The 14,189-nt window shown below is 38.2% G+C and overlaps 1 protein-coding gene across 3 annotated transcripts in view; it reads left to right on the top strand.

Annotated features, from left to right (window-relative positions):
- The window catches only part of LOC136864910 (transforming acidic coiled-coil-containing protein 3), a 232,925-nt gene that overhangs the window by 185,979 nt on the left and 32,757 nt on the right, over positions 1-14,189 (top strand). The gene's annotated exons all lie outside the window — the stretch shown is intronic.

The following is a 14,189-nucleotide window of genomic DNA, read 5'->3' on the forward strand; positions in this document are numbered from 1 at the left end:
GTTCAACTCGTTTGCGGTTATCGTCATTTGGCGTAAAATTTTTCTGAAAAATGAAACAGGGTACATCAGGTAAGTTAGACATGTGGGTTTGAAGTACCGACACTGGAAAATATTCTTTGCGTTACGAGCTGACAACACAACCTGAAGTGAAATAAACATGAACTAATAAAAGTACAATTCATGTAATGTCATAACAATGACATACCGGGAATAAAGGAAAACTGTCCAACATGAGAAGGAGGGATCCTGCTCGATTTCCCCAAACCGTTTGTATCCAATCTTGTATGAGTGACATGTCCACCCATCGTTTTTCTTGAGTACGAACGCGGATCACTCGCAGAAATTTGACTAGGTATTGTTTTTCATTTTAGAACAAGGTAAGGTGCAAGCTTTCTGCCATCAACTATTACAGTGTCGTAGGTACGATATCGTAATTTGTGTAAAACCTTCAATTAGTATGTTTAATACATTTTAATTGTAGTTTATTTAATGCTAAATTATCTTTTATTGAGTGTTAAACATACTAGTATATGTTTTCCCTGTGAATATGTAGTATAAATCTGTATAACCTCAAATACATATTGTGTATAAGTTCAACCTCAAAATCTATATAGTCGAAAGCGGTAGAAAATTTCATAATGTTCATGTGTTAGACTTATTGTACTATAATTCCATATATATGAAGGGTTCTGGAAACTTATTGTAAGGTTTTATTATCCAGATAAATGTAGAGACATTACGAATGTTGTAGATGTTTCGAGTACCCATTCGACTATCTGGTTGATCGATGTTTCGAGTGTGTTCCATTAGAGTGTTGTAAGAACTCTTCCAGAAGTCGATCATTCTAGATGGTTGATCGAATAGTATATATCAAGCTGTCAGTCAGTGAAGTCAGTTCTTTGTTCTTAGGACTCAGGCAAGTGATGGGCTATGAGTAACTGTTCGGCTCCGATGCGGAGTCAATGAGAGAGTCAGAGTATTGGATTCGATTGAGTGCGGCGGTGAATTCAAGAGAGCACATGTTATAGTGCGCGAGTCAGTGTTGTTGATATCTGTACTTGTCAGAATAGACTTCAGGGTACTCCGCCATTGAGTGTTGTATATAGTGTCATTTGCTACTGTGTGTAATTGTGTGTTGTGATGTACAGTGTAAATAAAGTAACTTATACAAGGAAGTGAACGTGTTGTCGTGTGATATTTATTTACGTCGAATAAAATCGCATCGCAGAACAATAAAATCATAGTCTATTAGCTTCACTCCGTATTGATTGTTACTACAATATAAAGATAACTGAGAAGTCTCCACCTTATCAATACATTAATACTTCATTCCATGTTCAATAATATAGGCACAGTGTGACGATATGCCTTAACAACAATGTACTTTTTAAGCCAAAGATAGACATATTTATCATTTTAATAAGCAATTCTGAATGTGTGAATCAAATGGATCAATTATACTAAGTGTAATATCCTAAACACTAATGTAAACAAATGTAAAATCCATTTAATGTATAATAGTCTAGACATAGTGGGGTCGTATGCCTCACACAGCAGGTGCTTTTAACCAAAGATATACTCACTAATATTTTAACAACAAACAACTTTTAACGTCTGATTTAATTGGACTAGTTTTACAAGGTGTAATCTTTCATATGTGATGTTTTTGTAACTATTTCTTTGTGTGTCAGCTGAGGATGATCCCATAGGTATCGAAACCGGTACTGACTGAATACTACTTTAAAGTAAATAAATTAATGTATTGATAAGGTGGAGACTTCTCAGTTATCTTTATATTGAATGATAAAATGGTGACCGTGACAGGACTGGACAGAACTCTTCAAGACTCAGCAATGAAGATCGACCAAATGAACTTGGTGATGTTACGGAAAGCGCTGGCATCCCGAGGTTTACCGACGGCTGGAAGCAAAGCGAACTTACAAGGGATGCTGCGCCAGGATTTGATAGACAACGGAGAGGACCCAGACAGTTTAGACTTCGAAGTCACCTCGGAGGTATGGCGTATGCATATATGTATCACGTATTTCGAGTGTGTATGGACTTGAAAATTATTTAAAGGTCGTTCAAGGCCCGATGGTATTGTACACGATTCATAAGAAGCAGTTTTTTACTAGTAGTACCGTTGATGAGCGTTCGGCGGTGATTGTCAGACTGAGTGTTCCTTCTGAACTGCGTTCCACTGCCATCTGTGAGTGCTCCGTGAACTACAGAGTGGCACGGAGAATTATCGATCCAGCACGACAATATATGTGTGGTTGTTTTTTGTTTGCTAGTTGTTGTTGAGATCGGTGAAGGTAATCTCTTGGAACCTGGTCGCAGATACTTGGTTTTTAAAAGAAACCCAATCAATAAGGAGAAGAGACGGGCAAAATGAGGCTGATTTTTTATCCCGCTTAAGTTTGTGGCCAACCGGCCACAAATTCTGGTTGGATTTGTGGTTTGTTTAACATGTTATATTTACTTCAGAGAAATTGTAAGTACCCTGCATGATGAAATCTGCATGAAGTCCCTTTCCTACCGAGGTATTTCCAGAATACTCAAGATGTTTTGTTTGGACTGAATAAGTTAAAGGATTCGAATTGCGAATATGTTTTAAACTACGGTTATCAAGAGGAATTTCTTTGATCACGTGGTAGCCCTTAACCTGGTGTTAATAAGATGTCATTTTTCTTAAAATCGGGACTCAGATTTCTTATGTATATTGTAAATTTTCATTTCAAAACCGTTATTTTAACACCAAGTTAAGCGATATTTGATGGATCACAGACGAAAATCGGTAAGTTGGGTTTGTTTGATCGATGTCTATTTAATAAAAATTTGGAAGCCATCTTTTAATCGTGACACGTGATCCGTTACTATGGGAACTGTGGTAAACAAACATGTATTCCTTGTGTTGACCAAAAAACAGCTGATGGCTGGCGATTGTATCTTTGATTCGATATGACGACCCGTATTGTACTCCAATTTACTAAGTCTTAAAATTAAATTCGTCTTCCTTTCCCCATGGTTTAATTTATTGATGATTTTGTTCTGTTTTGCCTAAAACTTGGTAACATTAATATACCCTTTGGTTAAATTCCCCATTACCGGACTATCCCTTTGTCAGTCTCAAGAAACAAGTCTCTCGAAAAGCAAAACCTTATTTTAAGATCTCTCTCCCCGTATACATGTCAAACGAATTGCTGCGATTTAGCAGCGGGTGACCCACAGAGAGTTCGTTGGACTAACTTTTCCTCCCAGAATCGTCTCAACATGTTAATGCAAATAGATAGATAGATAGATAATGCCTTTATTGGTGGCGAAGTTAGGGCTCAAGGCCCTCTCTTACACTTAACCACTAGACGAGTATACATGTACATAACTTATACAGTACTTACAAATACAAATAAAACAAATAATATTAATAGCAAAAACAATAGTAATAATATTGAAAATGACAACAAAAGAATCCTTAATTTTAAAATACACAAAGTAAAATCCACTGCAATAATCCGTTCATTCATCCCATTCATTCTTTCATTCACTCAACAATTATCCAGCAAGTCAGCAGGATCTACTCAACAAATACTCGCGGCACGCCACTTTAAACTTGCGATGAGAGGGATTGTCCCTAATGTTCGCAGGTAGCAAATTCCATGCCCTGGACGCAGAGATTATAAAGGAGCGGTTGTAAGCAGCAGTGCGGTTTACAGGTATGGTAAGAGAGGAGCCAGATCTCGTATTGTGGTCATGATATGAAGAGAGGTAAGAAAAAGGTGAAGAAAGATAGTTGGGAGTATTAGTGGAAAGTATTTTGTGCAGAAGTGATAACATGTGAAATTCACGGCGCTGGTGCACTCGAAGCCACGACAATTCCTTATAATATGGTGATATGTGAGCATCATATCGCAGATTAAATATATATCTTACGCAGCTACTGAGGCTCCGGTCAAGTTTCTTGTTACTGTCGCAGGTAATTTCAGTCAACACAGTGTCACAATAGTAAAGTATAGGTAGTATAAGAGAGTGAAGTAGTTGTACTTTAAGTCGAACCGAGAATGCATTGCAGAATCGCTTCAGAGGATATAAGCATTTGTGTACTTTATTACATGTGCTTATCACCTGTTGAGTCCAATTTAGGGTCTCAGTCATAATAATTCCTAAGTTAGTCACTGAAGTAGAGTAGGGTATGATTTCATTGTTTAAAATTATTGGAGAGATGTCCCGTTGCTTAAGGGAATATAGGTTTTTGCTGGTACCAATAATAATAACTTGAGTTTTATTCGGGTTTATTAGTAAACTGTTTTCATTTGCATAGTCACTTAGATGTTTTAGGTCGGTATTTATTTTAGTAATTGCAGTATCAATATCACTCGGTTTTGAATGACAGTAAATTTGTACATCATCTGCGTACACTTGCACTTTGCAGAATTTAAGAGCTTTCGATATATCATTAATTTGGATGATAAATAACAGTGGTCCCAGGACCGACCCCTGAGGGACACCGAGGGTCTTACTTTGCCACCCTGAAGTCATATTTCCCACTGTCACACGTTGCCGGCGATTTTCAAGGTAAGAGGAAAAGAACCGAAGCGACACACTATTAAAATTTAGTTCTCGAAGTTTGTGCAGTAGTAACTGAGGGTTGACATTGTCAAAGGCACTACTGAGGTCTAATAATGTCAGTACAGTCACGTCCCGTTGGTCCATTGCACGTCTAATATCATCTGTCACTCGTAGTAAAGCTGTCGCAGTGCTATGTCCTTTCCTGAAGCCGGATTGGAAGGGATTGAGGAGGGAATGCTTGGTAAGGTATTCAGTAACTTGTGTGTGAACTAGGCGTTCAAGTACCTTGGATAGGGGTGGTAGGATGGATACTGGACGATAATCTGAAGGAGAATCTAACTTGGAGCTCTTCGGGATGGGTCTAATTAATGCATCTTTCCAAACATCTGGGAACACTCCGTTTGTCAGGCAGTAGTTAAATATATGTGTTAGTGTTAGTATTGGCAGAACAGCTCCCAAGATATCTTTAATCAGCGATATAGGAATGTCATCATTACCTGTGGCATTAGATGTAATAGAGTATATAGCACCTTTAACTTCATTCGAAGTGATATTTCTAAAAGAGAATTGCTCATGCACAGAATGCTGTTGAAACAAGGGTAGTGAACTTTTAGGGAAGGAGGTAGAGGCTATTCTTGGCCGTGCGAAATAATCATTTAAAGCCTCTAGTGATATGCTTGGTACATGTTGTTCTACGGTTTTACCTATACCTAACGTACGTAATTTACTCCATTTTTGTCTCGGGCTGTTAGTGTTCATCAGTTCCTGAAAGTATTTATATTTAGAGTTCCTAATTAGTTGCTTTGTTCTGTTTCTCAGAATCCTGTACCGCTCAAAATCATCTGTGTCATGCGTCAGTTTGTATTGTCTGTACAGTTTGTCACGACTGGCCATAGCAGATCTTATCTCGGCCGTTAGCCACCCGGATGAATGGCGAGTGATTCTTACCTGTTTCTTTGGTGCGTGCTTATCAAATATTTCCACTACCATTGAATTGAATTTGTTTACTTTAGAGTTTATGTTCTGAAAATTACGTATACTGTCCCAAGGCAAGTTATATGCATCGTGGCGCAGTTTATTCCGGTCCATATGTCGTAAGTCTCGTATTGTAATGTAGCGTGGTTTGTACTTAGGTATTCGCGTAGAGTAACACATGTACAATAGGTCATGTGAAGAGATGCCAGGAGCAGGGATCTGTCCGTGTTTAATTACTTTCTGAGGTTGATTTGTCACAAGAAGGTCAATTAAGGTATGACTTGTGCGGTCAGAGTAATGAACGTGATTAGTAGCGTTGAGGGGTAGAACAGTCATGTTTGTGGCGAGAAATAAATTCAGTAGGTTATTCGCTTCACTAGTCTGCTTTAAAAGGTCAGTGTTAAAATCACCCATGATTATAATGTCATCATATGCCGAGATAAGATTTGCTAATGCCTCTTCAAAATCATCAGTCTGTCTTATTTTAGGTGGCTTGTATACAATCCCTATTAATATCTTTTTATGGCAGTCTAATTCTACAAACATAAATTCTGGTCGTAGTGTAAGTCTTGGGTCAGAAGTGGAAATTATCTTACATTTCAGGTCATTTCTGTAATAAAGTAGAAGCCCACCACCTATTTTGTCAGTGCGGTCATGGCGTAATATTGAGTATCTGTCAAGGTTAGCTGCCGATGACGGCATGTCTGTACGCATCCAGCTTTCACTGATTCCAATAATATGTACATTGTTCACTTCAAAAATAGCCTGTACCTCCTCCATATGAGCTAATAATGACTGGCCATTTAGGTGGCAACAATGTAACGATCGCGGGTGGCTACTGAGCTGCTCTTGCAACACAAGTCCTGTTGAAGGTGGTAGGGACAAAAGAGAAGGGGTGGGTGAGGGCTGAGGAGAGGAATGCAGGTCAATGGTATTACCGTTGTACTGGTCAACGAACATTTGAAACTAAGCAGTAGGACATACAATTAAACAAGAAGTAAAATGAGCTTACCCGAGCAGCTTGGCAAGTAGATCCACTGACTTTCACAAGCACGCGCACACACACACACACACACACACACACACACACACACACACACACAAATAAAAACTAATTAGTATACACATAATTTCTTTCACTATGTTCACATGTTCAGCCTACTCCCTGCAATATTTTTTAATTGAGCCATCGTGCATATTTGAATTTTACTTCCATCTTCCCGTAAAACACAAATGCGCCCATCTTGAGTCCAGCATTTCTGCATTCCCCATAAATCTCTTGCCTTATTAAGGATGTTTTTTCTCACACTCGTGGGAGACTCAGTTGGCATGAGTCCACTGCCCTTCAAAGCTCGCTTCGCGCGCCACACTCGATCATGTCATGTCTCATGGTACATAACCTCTGATTGTGATTCACTCCTCTCATTTGAGGTTAAACAGTGCTCTCGGCAGTGTTTAAACATGACCCGTTGAACATCGGTTTTAGACAGTGTCTAAGTGATGAATAACGTCTCTGCAATGCGGCAGCCATACTCGGACATTGTTTAACCGTAGACATCGTCTAAATACCGTTTCTGCAATCAGCCCTTAAAATCCAGAACTAGTCACTACATCAACAGGGTTCATGATGTAATATCATTGTCACCCGAACCTGAATTGCTTGCTCAGTGTACCTCCTTGCTTACATTGGGAATTAACCTTTCTATTGAATTAGATATAATTATGAATATTAGAAATGTCAATGAATTTACGTTAAGTGATGAGTCTAGGAAAGATGAGAATGACAGTCAGGAATTGAATAACGCTTCTGCTTCCCCTGAATCGTCGCGTAACGAAACAGCTCATTGCTGTGCTCTTGCTCCTGTTTTAGAAGGCTTGTTAGCTAAACCTAATGGTACCCCTAATTCTATCAAGGAGTTATAAAAAAATGTAAAAATATTTTCGGTAAACTCCATTGATTAAAGTATTAGATTTATGCGTTTTTTTAGTGGAATTAACGGAATCTGCCAATGTATGCTCGATGGACTCCCTAGGTATTTTTAGGGTTCTATTTCCATACTGCGAGGGAATATTAAAGAAGGAAATTTCGAAGGCCATTAGTAGCAACCTAAGTATTACTGAATTCCATGAGCTGGTTTTTGTCTAAATTTATCCCTTCTCTTGCATTACAGAGTTTGATTCCCAAGTATTGTTTCAGGACTCAATTCCTTCATGAGAGCTTGTTAGCGTATGTTCTAGACCTGAAGTTTTTTTTTCAAAGTTTTCAAAATTGTTGTCTCTGAAGATGAAATGGTAGCTAGGATTCTTAAGGGAATTGCTCCCCAGTACAGATCCTTCTTGTCATTATGTAGGACTCCCACTACCTTTGCTGAGTTAGAGGAGGAGTGTTCCTTTGCCGAAGACGTTAAGTATGGCGATAATTCACGTCATGTTAACTATCCACTCCCCACCTCCTAGTAACTCCACATATTTTTCCTCTCATACTCCCACCGAGGTTCTGAGAAAGAAATGTTATGTGTGCGGGTCGAAGGACCATCTCAGGAACAAGTGCCCTTCCCTTAGAAACAGAAGTGGTGTAGTGCGGAATCAGAACATCTGTTGTTTTATTTAAGGTTCTAGAGAACATATGAAAAGACAGTGCCCTAATTTCAACAAAAATAATTCACGGTGACTGGTAAATGAAATTAATGTATTCAATAAAAGCATGCTTAAGCATAAGCAGTTGAGTGATGAGTTTCGTGTCCCTCAAGATTTGAGAATTTCAGGTAGGGTCATTCCGAAAACTTCTATGATTCAGGTCGAAGTTAATAACGAACCTGTTTTGGGTCTAATTGATTCAGGGAGCATTGTCTCTCTTGTGAATGATGTCTGGTATCGGAAAATGAAAAGATGTTGTAAATTGCCAAAATTGTAACTTCGAAACTTAATTGTGTAACTGCCAATGGGAGTAAGTTGGAAGTTTTTGGTTCTACTGTGGTCAAAATTCGAATAGCTGAATTTACGTGGAAAATTAATTGCCTTGTAGCCTCTAATTTATCGCACCAAGTCATATTAGGTGCCGATTTTATAGCTAAAGTTGGAATGCTCCTGAATTTGCAAGATAGAATGTTTTCTTTTAAATTCTGCCCTAATCGAAAATTTTATTTCACCGATGTTGAGATGTTTCAGGATAGGGTGGCTTGTGTATTGGATGAGAATGGTGAGGAGGGCAAGAATGACAAATTGGATCTTGATCATCTGTCGGATGAACAGGCTTCAAAAATTCGTGAGCTTTGTGCTCAATACCCTGAAGTTTTTACTGATCGACTTGGGTTAACTAATGTGCTCAAATATCACATCGATGTAACTGATAAAATTCCGGTGATGTCTCCTCCTTATAGACTATCCCCCCCCTAAGATGATTGAGTTGAAAAAAATAATTGAACAGTTGCTCAAGCATGGAGTAATACGACCTATTTCTGCGTACTCGGCCCCAATGTTCCTGGTTCCTAAGTCCTCTGGTGGTTACAGGCCTGTTATTGATTGTCGGGGACTGAACCGTAAGATCGTTCTACAATCCGTTCCCTTGCCTGATTTACATACCTGTTTTTCTTGGTGCCATGGTGCTAATTTTTTTTCAACTTTTGACTTGAATCAAGTCGTATGTTTGATGGTGAAAAAGACCCCCTGAAAATTTTGGAGAAGTTACTCCTCAGTGCAGTTTGGTAGAGGTAAACCCTATCTTATCTGATCTTCCTATGCTGTATCAAGACATTGCTCAATATCAAAAGGATGATCCTGATTTGAAAATAATTTTAGAGAAAATCATGTCCGGCGAAAGTCTGAAGCCATATTCTTGTGAGAAAGGTGTTCTATTGTGTCAGTCCCGTCATGATAGAAGGTTAAAAATTGTTGCTTCAAAAATTATTGTTCCTACCGTCTTCCAGTGTTATCATGATAGCCCTCTTGGTGGACATTTGGGCGTATTTAAGACAAGGTAAAAAATCTGGCAGTTTTTCATATGGAAGAAGATGGATAGTGACATAAGATCTATGGTTAAGTCGTGTAGAATTTGTGCAGTTAGTAAACCTAATCTAAATAACCGAATGGGATTGCTGTGTTCCTCCCAAGCATCTAGAGCTATGGAGCAATTGTTTGTCGACCATATCGGACCCTTACCACGGTCTTCTCGTGGGAATACTCGTGCATTAGTGTGCATTGATGCTTTTACCCGGTTTTGTTGGATCTTCCCAACCAAACAAACAACTATTAACTGTTTAAATTCCATTTTTGCTTCATTTGGTACACCTAAGTTCTTAGTTTCAGATAATGCTAGTGGATTTACCAGCCACACGTTTAAGAAGTATTCATTTGACTTGTGCATTTCGCATGTCACTACTAATCCCTATTACCCGAACCTATCGTATTCGGAGAGGATGAACAGGAATTTGAAAGCTGCACTAATTGCTTACCATCATTCTAACCAGACCAAGCGGGATACTTGTCTACATTGGCTGTCGTGTGCCTTCAATTCAGCAACCCATGAATCCCATGGTAAGACTCCTATGGAATTAATGTTTTGTTTTATTCCATGTTCTCCTCTGTCAAACCTCCTTCACATTGAGGAGCTGTTACCAGATCTATCTACTCCTTGTAATGTCCGTAAGGTGTGGGATGAAGCCAAGGCAAAGTTAGCCGTGTCATATGAAAAGGTTCGGAAAAACTATGACAAGGGAAGAAAACCCACCAAGCTGGCGGTTGGAGATCAGGTCTTTGTTAAATGTTATCCTATAAGCAAGGCTATCAATAAATTTTCTTCTAAGTTAGCTCCGAGATGCCAAGGTCCTTGTACCATCTTGCAGTTTTTGAGTCCAGTATCTATGCTGGTAAGTGATCCTATTGCCAAAAGGATAAGGAGAGTTCATCTGTCTCAAGTAAAGCCTGCATGAGTTCTCTGTATAATTGTGTGTTTGATATTGATTAATTCTACATTTGAAATTGTGAGTGTAATTCACCAGTTATCATTTCGGTTAAACATCACCCTTTTTTTAAAATCTGAAATATCGTAAAGATATTGCTCGGGGAGTTAATGAACTTGTAGTGTGGAGGATGGAATTTTGAATGATGCATGTGTGTTGATGTTTGGAAAGTTCTGTATTTGGGTTGGACTGTGCTAATCGTCTAAACCGTAATAATCTAGAATTGAGTAAACACCAAAGGTTAACTTGATGAATTATGATGGTGAGGTTATGTATTATCCATGTAACTATGAGGTTGCTTATCTACCTTCAGTCTACGTTTCGGTAAGTGAGTTAAGTCATTGTGATTGTACCATAATTACCTTTTTTGGTGGGTAAATTTCTATTGATAACAAGTAGTTATTTCCATTGATATATTTGTGTATGTGATCTATCTGACGAGTCTGTGAAAGGTGTGTTGTGCGCTGATTACCTAGCGACTAAGGATTCTTAACCTGAGGGGTAACGGAGTAATCTACTCTTAATTTTGATGATGGGGTTTTTGATCCTTGTTGGGAATTATGTGTGTGATGATATCGTGGAAATGTTTTTGAAGTTGATTGTGATTACATAGTGATTTGATGGCATGTGTTGTGGGTTGTAAAATTTTTCCTTTAACCTTCGAGGAATAACACATGTACTCTTGTATCATTTAAGTAGCGTTATACAATGCTGTGGTTTTGATGTTGCTGTTTGTTTATTGCTTAAGACACTGGGTGAGGCAAGTCCTTGCTTCTTTTCATGTTATCTTTGTGTCATTGGAGTATGGGTTGTGATTCAGGTATAGGAGTCTGCAACTCATCTTTTGCTCCTTAATTGTAAATGCAACCTTCTGATCCCTAATGTGATGTCTTGTTCCCATCCTTATGTTTGCTTGCATAGCCTATTTTCTGACATAATCATGAAACTGTCTTTTCCTGTTGAACATTGGTTATCAATCTGGCTTCTTACGTGCCATTAGAGGTTTGTTGGTGGTGTATGATGTAGGTTACTGCTCCTTGATTTCCTGTGGTTACCTGGTTTAAGGTAAATTTCTTTACCTTTTCATCTAATCGGGTGATCATTATGGAGATATATTTCGGGGTATTCCTATGAATTTGATTAAACGGCTGGTATCAATACCTTTTACGCTCATGTATTCGATTCCTAAAGACTTCTATCCTTCCCCTCCCATGGTGTTTATGGTTATCTTGTATTGAGTTATTACCACTTCTATCTTGGTGCTATGCTTTGCTTGGTGTTATTTGATGAATCTGTTGTCGATGACAAACATAACGCGTACCTTCCATCTAATCAAGCTCGAAGTCTGCAACCGTGTTCATCCTGTTTCTCCTTGCTCGTCGTGTTGTTATTTTAAAAACCATAAATTTTGTGGTTTTTCTTATACTGTACTTATTACAAACACTGTTTCTATTCTGCTGGTATGGTGGTTCCCTATATGTCCTTTTCCTTTCTTATTCTTCTGGGTTATGTATTGTGTGCATCTGGATGTGAACCTGTGCAGTTGTAAACAAATTGCATGACTTGTCACCTATTTTTGGGAATTTTTAATGTCTCGCTCTGTGGATGGAGCTGTGGGTGAAAAGATCTGATATGATTTTGAATTCCTTATGTCTGGGAACTGTAATGTTATTTAATGATATCATTTCTCTAGTCATACCTAGATTACTTTACTAATTATTCTGGATGATGATGATGCCTGATATCTGTTGGTGAAGAGATTGGAATGTAATTGGTTATGAACATTCGTGCACTGACTCATTCAATTGCTTTTCGCTTGCCGTTTTTCCTTTCCCCTTATTATTTTCCTGGGATTTATTTAATATTTTTTTAAACCTTGTATGTGGCGAAACAAAGTAACCCTGCCTTCTCTAGCTTGTAGTCCTGAAGCTGTGTTAACAGAGTAATGGATGGTCTAGATAATTTTCTATTGAGTTCCGATCATCTGCAGCCCATTCTCTTGAAGTTTGGTGCAACGTAAATTTTGAAAGATATTCATTGACGTGCTACTGGTTTGAAAATTAACTGTTACAGAACTGTGGTAAGGTAACTAGTTGGGGATGCGTTGCCACGAAAGGACTGTGAAACTTCATAGACTGAAAGGAGGACAAATTATTAGTAACCAACTGGTTCTCTCCCATATTTGGTCAAACGTCTCCACTACTGCTACAATACATCAAGTAAGAGTATCAAAGTTAGTTAAATGTTCTAAAGAAGTTTTTCAATGTGATATCCATCTGTTTGAAAAAAAAATATTTCCTTGGTGGGCAGTTGGCCTCATCCGTGTTGAACCTTTGCAGGGGGAGGCTATGGCGTATGTATATATATCACATATTTCGAGTGTGTATGGACTTGAAAATTATTTAAAGGTTGTTCAAGGCCCGACGGTATTGTACACAATTCATAAGAAGCGGTTTTTTACTAGTAGTACCGTTGACGAGTGCTCGGCGATGATTGTCAGACTAAGTGTTCCTTCTGAACTGCGTTCTACTGCCATCTGTGAGTGCTCCGTGAGCTACAGAGTGGCACGGAGAATTATCGATCCAGCACGACAATATATGTGTGGTTGTTTTTTGTTTCCTAGTTGTTGTTGAGATCGGTGAAGGTAATCTCTTGGAACCTGGTCGCAGATACTTGGTTTTTAAAAGAAACCCAATCAATAAGGAGAAGAGACGGGCGAAATGAGGCTGATTTTTTATCCCGGTTAAGTTTGTGGCCAACTGGCCACAAATTCTGGTTGGATTTGTGGTTTGTTTAACATCTTATATTTACTTCAGAGAAATTGTAAGTACCCTGCATGATGAAATCTCCATGAATACCCTTTCCTACCGAGGTATCTCCAGAAAACTCAAGATGTTTTGTTTGGACTGAATAAGTTAAAGGATTCGAATTGCGAATATGTTTTAAACTACGGTTATCAAGAGGAATTTCTTTGATCACGTGGTAGCCCGTAACCTGGCGTTAATAAGATGTCATTTTTCTTAAAATCGGGACTCAGATTTCTTATGTATATTGTAAATTTTCATTTCAAAACCGTTCTTGTAACACCAAGTTATGCGATATTTGATGGATCACAGACGAAAATCGGTAAGTTGGGTTTGTTTGGTCGATGTCTATTTAATAAAAATATGGAAACCATCTTTTAATCGTGACACGTGATCCGTTACTATGGGAACTGTGGTAAACAAACATGTATTCCTTGTGTTGACCAAAAAACAGCTGATGGCTGGTGATTGTATCTTTGATTCGATATGACGACCCGTATTGTACTCCAGTTTACTAAGTCTTAAAATGAAATTCGTCTTCCTTTCCCCATGGTTTAATTTATTGATGATTTTGTTCTATTTCGCCTAAAACTTGGTAACATTAATTTACCCTTCGTTTATTTCACTGAATTTATATTAGAAGTATCGAGAAACAAGTCTCAACTTACCGTTGTTTAATTACTGCTACTCAACTAATTAAATTGATTGATTAGTTTGGTTTTCAAGGATTGTGATCCAAAGGATTATTTCTTATATTTTCAAGGGTCGACCCAAGTTATATTATCTTTTCTTTTAGTGTGATGATCATTTTCTTCATTTCCTTTAATCATCGTATTGTAACTCTGAATGTTATTACTGTTCTTTGAGAATTGAAATCCTGATCCAT

Source organism: Anabrus simplex, chromosome 2, assembly GCF_040414725.1.
Source record: "Anabrus simplex isolate iqAnaSimp1 chromosome 2, ASM4041472v1, whole genome shotgun sequence".
Taxonomy (NCBI): domain Eukaryota; kingdom Metazoa; phylum Arthropoda; class Insecta; order Orthoptera; family Tettigoniidae; genus Anabrus; species Anabrus simplex.